Here is a 9775-nt window from a genome sequence, read left to right as displayed (position 1 = left end):
TACTTAACCAAATGTCTTTTCATCTTTTAATTTAAATAAAATCAATTTATAATAATACTCTTATATGAAGGATTATGGGATAACATAGGATAAAAGTCTATTGTTTAATTAGTTTATATGTTTTTTAATTATATCTATTTTTATTTAGATGAATGATTTCCTAAGTCAATTATATTATATATACTTATGATTTTTTCAGACATATTTATTTATATATCATCTATAACCAAAATTATTAAAATTATTAAAGAAGTAAATTAATTAAGAGCATAATAAATAAAAATAAGGGAAATTTTATTATTCTTTTACGAAAAATAAAAATATGAATATTATGAATAAAAAATGGTAATGAGTAGCAAGAAAGGAAAAACAATAATTCAAATAGAAAAGAGAAATTAGGTGAATTCAAATAATCGAAAAGACGAGGGAATAAAGCTAGAAAGGAAAACCAAGCAGAACGAAAAAGGAAAGAGGAAAGGGCAGGGATCCAACAACTGCTAATCGTGGGCATGGATCTAACAACTGCTAATCTTCCAGTGATCATCCCTGTTGAGATTGCTTTGTCTCCTTTCAATTTCTTTTTAGCTTTATAGTATGTCTTAAAATTGATTTTGTTTGGCTAAGATTTTGATTTCATGGAATGTAAGGAAATAGGTTAATAGCCCAAGACTCAAGAAACATTTGGTAAGAGTGAAAGCCAGACATTTGGTAAGAGTGAAAGCCAAACTCAACTACTAGTAGGGTAATTCCAAGGCGTGATTTTTCTTGAATAACCATGATGAGTCATCCTGCATTAATGTGAGTTCCAAAACTAAATTATAATCATTTTCCCCTATATATTAAAAAAAATAGAAAAAATATTAAAATATTATAGAAAGCAATTTACTAAATATATTTCAAGTATATTTTTAACTAAAACATCATAAAAAAAACACTAATTTAAAAAAAAATTACTTATCCAATTTTAATGGTTTAAGATTAGAAAAAATTTAAAACATACTAAATTGATTTATACATAATAATAATAATAATAATAATAAAAAAAAATTCAATCCACACAAATCTACAATTTCTTTAAAAGATATTATACTTAATTCCAATCCAAAAAAATAAAGCTAAAATAGTTAATAATAACCCAGCTCTCAAGAGCACGAGACATGAATAATATCTTTCAGCAAGTCTGGTTGATGGTCTACACAAATTTTAATTTCAGCCAACCATTTATATAAAATAAAGTCAAATGACCGTCAAATTCCAAACCTACTGTAGAGTTTATCAAAATGACCGTCAAATTCCAACCCTGGTGCAGAGTTTATCTCTTTTTGAAGGTTATTACCTCAGGTTTTCCCACCTTCATCGCCTGCTGATCAGGTGGTGTCTTGCAAGTTCGCCCTGCATGCCCGTTTGGAGAAGCTGTTATCTTCGATCCCACGGGTGCTTTTCCCTCAAGTGAATTTCGCCTAGGGCGACCACTTTCTGAATTGTCGACCACTGTAAGTGGCTGCTGCCTGTTTGAGAAGGGTTGGCTCTGTCCACCAATAGATAATCTTCGCTCACCGCTACAGACAGGGGGTGATAATTCAACTTGAATTGTAGATCTTTTTTCACCATTGATTCGATGCGAATGGAGCCACAGTATCAGTTACTGTATTTATTTCACCGTCTGTACGGTCATTTCCCAGACTGCTCCGACGGTTGCCATTTTGTTTGCCTATCGGCTCTCCCCTGAATCTACCAACTTGTCATCTTGGGTACCCACCCCAAAATTATAAATACCATCTTGTACCTCAAATTTGCTTATTCCAGGCGCTTCAAGGCTCCATCTACGATTTCGCACTGGCGTTTGGAGTTTGTGTTTGTCAATAAGTGGAGATTCTCTCGCATTCTGTAACTGTGCTACTTCTGCTTCTTTCCTCGCCAACGCCTTCTTCAAACTGTCTACCTGCTCTCTAAGCTCACGAACTTCTCCACTTTCTTTATTCAAACGTGCAGCACCAAGTTCAACAGAGGACACCCGTTCAGCGAATTTAAGGGTGCTTATTGTCTCTCCATATGAATCCGGTTCAGCACTTATGTGAACAAACATCAGAGTCTTTGCCTTGCCCCCTAATGAATCCTGAAGCAATTGAGTCAATTTGCTATTTCGATATGGCACATGCGAATTCCTCTGTGCCAATGCTGCAATTACGTCTGCTAGAGATGAAAGGGACTTGTTTATGTATTGTGCCTCCTTCAAACGATCTCCAGTTACTTCAGATTTATCTACCCTCTCACTTCCAGCAAGATCTACCAAATTAAGGCAGCTATGAAGGTTACACCCAGAAACACGATCTGTACCTTGCACATGTACAGTCAACACACTGTGAGAACGACTGCTGCGGTCATTTAGTGCAGTATAGCTAACAGTGCGATTCTTTTTGCCTAAATTCATCAAATCCAAAACATCAGAAGTTGCTTTAACAGGCATAAGTATAGCATCCGGTACATTAAATCCCTTATGACCATTATTTCGAATATCTAATTTCTTGCTTGAGGTCAGTGCTCCGAGAAGATCCCTCACTTGTTCGTTGTATACCTCTATCATCTGGACGGAGACTTCATACACCATTATATCTTTCCTCTTTTGAGACAACTCGAAGAGGTCACTGAGTGCTCTATAGTTGACTCCCATCTCTTTTTCAGAAGCACCTGTTGGACCGCTCATGGTGTGGGTTTTCCCAGATCCTGTTTGACCATATGCAAAAATGCAGACATTGTAACCATCCATTACAGATCGGATCAATGGCTGTGTATCCATGTAAATTTCTTCTTGTGTAGAAGATGGCCCAAAAACCTTATTAAAATTGAATATCCTCTGGACATCTTTGCCCATTTTGGATGTATTGACCAGGAGGGATCCATCCTCTCCAATCAATTCCACTGCACTGTGAGCTTCAGATTGACCTCCAAAATGGGGTCGGATTCTGCAGTATACCCTTATGCTTCCTTTGAGTTCTTGAAGGCTATTATAAAGGATCTTGTTTTCTTCCAGAACTCTGTGATATCCACTAGCAGCATTAAAAATTCCTGCGACCTGGTTATCAAGCAATTCAAAATGCTTTCGCCACTCTGCCTGAAACCTTTGTACATCTTCCCGTGCTCTAAGTAATAAGTCTCTTATGTCCTTGACTTCTTTTCTTTGTGCTTCCAAACGCATCTGATGTTCCTGACTTATATGCAAAGGTTTTGGATCCTGACTTTGAAAAGGTGAACAGTCACCATTTTTCTGGTCTGGAGAATCCAAAACGAGCTGACTGTCTTGATCCTGGCTTTTCTGAATCAAGGAAAATTTGTCTTGTTTATTTTCTGCAAAAATTGCAATGATAAGATTCATGAATGCTTGCATCGAGCCCGGTGCAGCAGTTTGTATGGCTTCAACAAAGTTCTGATCAACTTTTTCCTTGTCATTTGTCATTTCTACAGCAAACCGCTTTAACCAAGCTCCCATTGTGTCTTTAGATTGAAAGATGTCACCGAGTCGTTTTTCTCCGTCATCCATGCTTATAACTGATAGGTCTGGCAGAGTTTCAGTGTCCCTTACAGGCACACAAGGAGTTGAGCGTTGAAGGAAATTTCCTGTGCTTCGTGGAATCATGGGGGACCTCAAAGGGCCTGCATATTTCCAAGAGCCATTTCCTGCACACTGTTTCCATTCATAATAAGATTTCAGCGCCAATATACAGTCAACAATCTTTGTCGTAGAACCCGGCCGCAAGCTTTCCTGCTCTAAATGAGTAGCTTCAAAAGTAGGTAACTTCATCTCTTCAGCAGCTACAAGAAAATTCCTAACATTCTCAAAATATTGATAAGCAGATAAAGGCCGTCCTTCAGGAGGAAGTGATGAAACATGATTTGCAACGACCTTAGACACTGCGCCTGGCTGAACCTTGTTGATAAGATTACATAATATGATCCCATTTCTCAAGCAAAGACGAAACTCCTCCTCCGATGGCTCGCATGGTATATCTAGAGAACCAACCATGCTCTTTATCCATGCCGTAGCTTGAAACCTCCTATTAGCTGCTTCCTCTGCTTTCAGTGAAGCCAAACGACCTTGCGATCCACTACTTTCTGCGCTAGAAACCTGTAAGTCCGTGGCACTCCTGAACATATCGTCGGAAAATGCCTCGTGCCTTCTCTGACAGAACGAATTTCTGGGAGGAGGATAGGGAGAAGTGCTGGAAACCAATGGGAGAGGGACCCTGCTGGGAGTAGAATCTGGTTCCAGAGACATTTTTTCCTCTTATTCGACAAATCTCAATAGAAAACTGAAAAACCGCAACTGGAGAGGCTTGGCCCTGAATGCGAACTCAATCAGTGCGGTTCAGCAAGTGGGTATGTACCATTTACTACAGATACAGCAACTGATCAATCAATCGAATTCAACCAGGCCTTGAACTCTCTTTCTCGAGAATAAATTCAAAACACTCGATGCTTTAGGTAACTTGTTTTCATTCGCAAAGAGGACTGTTTTCGGAATGGGTGCGAAAGGAGAGCTTATATGAGAATTTTAATGGGAATTTCTTTAGTATTAGTAGAGAAGACTGAACAAGTCCAATCCCAACGGTCAAGTCAAATGTTGAGCCTCAAACACATCCGAAGCCGACGAGAAGCCCAACGACCTTAGTCGCATAAACACGTCATAACTTCCCGTGGACCTACCTTGGCTCCGATAATGCAATCTTTTATAAGTGTGTAATGTTAATTTATTTAGCTTTAAAGAATAACAACCAATCTTTTATAAGTGTGTATTGTTAATTTATTTAGCTTTAAAGAATAAGAAAGGAGTTGATTTGAGCATCGATTTTTAAATCTCTCAAATTGAATTTACAATTTTCATCAGCACATAAGTCTGTATTTTTATTGAGATCACAGAGAAAATGGAAATATGCTATTGAAAATAAACTTTTTAATACTTTCCTAATTCTTTGTCATATTTTCTAATATTTTGTCCATGAGATGGGAGCCCTTCACTAAATGTTGAATAAGAAAGAGGGTCTCCCAAAACAATTAAAGAACCTATTTCATTTTCTTTGTCTAATTGAATCTCCTATTAACAAACATAAACTTAGTTTCAGTTTGGTTGTTTATCATATATCCTAAACCCCATAAATACTCTGCAACTTTAACTTCTTTAAAACCATAAAAAAACCCCTCTCTCTTGTCACCCCTCACTAACCTTATAAATTATTACAATATACTAACATATTTAAACATTTAATATATTTTATTTATGCCAAAAATTCTAATCTCAATATTAAATTACTATTATCTTTACAACAAACAACACCCCTTTGTTAACACGAATAACAGAGGAATTTAATTATATTATTTTTAAACTTCCCATGCTTACCAACTTTATCATTACATTGCATTTAATGACATGCCCCTTCAAGATATTATAATTCTACACCCTCTATATATGTTTTGTAAAAGAAATATTTAAAATAAAGTTTCAATTTTATAAATTTATTATCTTAGGGTAATATTTATTTAAAACATGAAATCAATACATTTAAATTTAATTTAATTGTATTAAAATTTGATTCGTTTCAAATACTTAGTTGTAATATTATTAGTCCCTACCCAAAGGGCCTTGCAGGGACTATAGCAATCGATTTTCTGATAAGCATTAGTCCGACACTTAAATCAATGATTGTTTTTTCTATTTTAATCGCAGTTCGTTTATATTAATGAAATGCTTTTTCTTTTTAACCAATGAGTGAAATCAAATATTTCTTTTTAACCAATTAAAGGATTCATCATCTTATTTGGCCTCATATCGAGGCCAAGGCAATTTAAAAGCAATTTAAATGAACCATTTTTCATTTGAAACTTAAACTAATGAGTAAAGACATCATATAAATGTTCATATGGATTATTGTTGGTCTAATGTTAACATTAATTCATAGACATTAAATATTTGTAACATATATCTTGGAGTTTCAATAAGATTGAGATATTATAATTTTTTATTTTAAATATGTGTTTTTGATGTGTCTAGAGAACTACTGTTGTGTCAAAATTGTGGTTTGCATGAGAACCATACCTGACAATTATTGACAATTGTTGTTTTCATGAGAACCCGATCTGGCAGGGAACACTGCTACACAACAATATTTCTGAAATTTCTGATTTGGCGATATTTCTAATTTGGCTCTTGGTTCAAATAGTCACAATTGCTTCAATGTTTGCTACACAATATTTTCATTTATTCACTCTTGTTCATTCACTATTTTTGGATGGAATAGTGGCAATTGCTTCAATTACACTCGCAATTGCAGCAATGTTTTCTGGTGGTGAGAACTTATGTTTTCTAGTGGCGACCACTTAATAGCATGTTTTTTGGTGGCAAACACTTAAGAGCATGCAGGAATGATAGTCTAGCAACAACAGCTTCTTCTGTTCAGCCTGCAGGAATGACAATTTAGCAACAATAGCGTCTTCTGTTGAACCTGCAGGAATGATAGTTTCGCAACAATAGCTTCTTCTACTGAGCCTGCAGGAATGATAGTTTAGCAACAACAGCTTCTTTTGCTCAACCTGTAGGAATGATTACAAGAATGATAGTTTAGCAACAACTTCTTCTGCTCTAATTAAAGGGTTTTGACAGCTTGGGCTTCAACTGGGGTTCAACTTGGCTTTTGGGTAAATTATCTTGACAACGTCTTCTTCTAATCCTTCTACTCTAATTAAAGGGTTTTGATAGCTCTGGCTTCAACTTTTTCTTACTCTTATTAAAGGGTTTTGGGTTTGACAACTTTGGCTTCAACTTCTTGACAGAAAAAATTAGAAATTTTTCCTATTTCTATACTAACTCTACTGCAATAACTAGAAAAAATTAGAAACTTTTCCTATTTCTATACTAAATCTACTGGAATAACTCTACTAGAATTTGTTTACCTAAAACAACACTTGCATGTACACCTAGGTTGGCTTGTAAGGATATACACATCAGACAGAGGAAGGCGCCTGGTATCTTAATACATGCACCGCCTACCTATCAATTCTTCTTTTGATTTATCTTTGTTCCATTTTTATTTGCTTTGTAGACAGATTTTGTAGTGGATTGAATGTTTCATGATCCAGAAAACGCTGGAGGCCTTCATTATAATTATGAATTTCACCTAGTTATTGTATTTGCTTTTATTAGATACGATTCTTGTGAGCAGCAGATAATGTTGATGGATTGGCATCATTTACCCAGGCGTCAAGATGCTTCAACGTACTCATAAAGGCAAAGTCGCATTCCTAACTCGTATCACCTAAAAAACAGTACAGGAAGTGGGGCAAGCCACCTCTGAATGTGCTCCGTGACGAAACACTTTCATTTCGTTTGGATAAATGAAAAATGGCGAGCTTGTTCAGTTCCTGCTCTCCTTTCACTCTCCGCTCATAGTGATCAGTTCTATTGCTGCTTGCATTCTTATTAAGGAATTCAAGCTTTGTCTACAAGAAATTGAAAGGGATTTTTAATTATTCAATTATCTAGTTCAAAATACTACAGGTCACTAGAAAACTACCCTCTGTTGAACTTTAGCACCCCCACTAGTTTGAGTGAGTCTCAGCAGTGAAAACACCACCAATCCCAATTGTTTCCGTAGAAGCAAGGGTATACAAACCAATTCCAAAAGCACTAGTAGCTTTTGAATCAGCAGTTGCAACGCTAGTTTAAAATCCTTCAGTTGCAAATAGAATTCCTATTTGAAATCCATGACTTGTTCCAAAATGACCTAACCTCTTTCTTTTCGAGACTCAGTTGATAGGTGCTTAGTTGATAGGCGGATTACTCTTACGTATACATGTCTTATTTTGCCTCTGCTGCTAGTGTTGGCTCTGTTGTTGGTGGTGCAACTACTTTGACAGGTTCAACTGGATCAACTCAGTAAGCTGGTGAAAGGTTATAAGCCCGATCCAACCCCACTTTTTTTTTACCACTACCACATACACCACCTTTCGGTCTTAAAACTCCCATATATGCAAGTGTGGTACAACCAGCTGGGATTGTTGGCTAGTATGGTTGGACTGGGTAGCAAGGCCATCTTTCATTAGCGAGGCTGTTTCAATTGAATCTCGAGCACATACCGAACATTTAGTGTCGAGAGGGGATACATGGGCTGCATTCAAGCTACATGTGCCCACCCGCAAGCTTTATATTTTCTATATTTAACATAATGTTCCTTTATTTAACCACTTGCAAGTTTTACTTTTCTATTTTTTATTTATTTAATTTTTTATTTTTTATTAATTTATATGTCCAACAAGATTACAGACAAAGGAGTTTCCTAGGGACAGGAACCCCAAACAGCATTATCATGATATTTTACTCATTAAAAGAGATCATGATTTATGTAGCCATGCAGCATAGTCTTGGCGGTGTGACGCTGAAAGACGTCTATGATCTACTAGAACAATCATCATCGTCTGTAAGTGCTTTAATAATAACAACCTTCTTAACCATGTCAACAATTTTCAATGAACTTTTATTCAAGGATATTTGCAGCATGCTCTGTTGTAATCCATTTTTGTGTTTATGTAACAAATAGGTAGTAGAAGTGCACAGAAGACCATGAATCTGCAATTTGTTGCTCTTACAAGTTCCGGCTTAACATGAGTTGTTGCACCTATAACATGAGCTGACTTGGCTGTAGCTAGGATTTATGGTGGCGTCGTTTCCTTGAGTGCTTGTCGGGGCTTCAGACAGAGCTTAATTGGTCCCTTACTTTCAATAGCCCGTTGTCAACGCAGTTCTATTACTATTGGAATGCTACTGGAAGGTACGTTAGGAAAATTGCTGGTTTTCTCAAGAAAGGATGTGGGTCCTGTTTATGCGTGCTTTGATGTTGTTGAAACTCTTACCTCGCCTGCTTTAGCAACCTTTGTTTATGCCTATGTGGGATCTACTAGTGTGGAAGTGCTTAGGCAACTCAATCCATTGTTTCTGGATCCAAAAATGGCTCTTAATTAATAGGCTCTAAGTTATCCAAATGGATATGGAACATAGAGGTTTGATGGCTCTCAAACTGCTTTGGGCGCTGCTTGTTAAGACTTAGTAGAAACTCAATTCACATAATAATATACTGCCCCCACATTTGCTTCTTATGTACTCTCTCCCCTTACTCTTGCCTATACCTTTGTTGCATCTTACTCAAATGCTCACTTACATTGGATTTGATGCTTATGGATAAACTAGATCACTGATTGGATCATCGACTAGATCAATAAGATAAGATACTAATGGCGGTTCTACTACTTAAGCAACCAAATATACAGGCTCTGATACTCCCAAATTTCTCAGAGAATTTATCTAATCTTCAGAATATCAATCTACGCTACTGTAAAAGTTTGGAGGTGCTTCCAAATTCCATAGAGAATTTAAGGAATCTCCGAGAGATCAATTTGATGCGTTATAAAAGGTTGAAAGTTCTTCCAATTCTGGCACATTAACAGGTGCAAGGTAAACTTAAACGCAACAAATGGGACTCAAACTACTACGATTGGTACATTCACTTAAATTGGATAAACTAAATCTGTCGTTGGTGAATCTGGAACTTTATCCTAAAAGTGCGTACTAAACACGACAAGGACTTGTTGATTACAACTCCCCTTATTTAATTTAATAAAACTTAAAAATCTAACATTTATATAGATAACTAATAATAAAACTATTTATAAATTTATTATATCAATATTTCAATATTTCAATATTAATACTATATTTATAATATTTTTATGT

At 36.1% G+C, this 9775-nt stretch overlaps 1 pseudogene; it reads right to left on the bottom strand.

Moving 5' to 3' along the window:
* Nucleotides 1–1312: 1312 nt before the first annotated feature.
* Nucleotides 1313–4273, bottom strand: LOC149171189 (kinesin-like protein KIN-14F pseudogene; annotated as a pseudogene).
* Nucleotides 4274–9775: the final 5502 nt, after the last annotated feature.

Source organism: Pinus tabuliformis, chromosome 4_2 (genome assembly GCF_031772625.1).
Source record: "Pinus tabuliformis cultivar Carrire ecotype Pingquan chromosome 4_2, CPIR1, whole genome shotgun sequence".
NCBI lineage: Eukaryota > Viridiplantae > Streptophyta > Pinopsida > Pinales > Pinaceae > Pinus > Pinus tabuliformis.
This window is presented reverse-complemented; position numbering and strand designations above follow the sequence as displayed.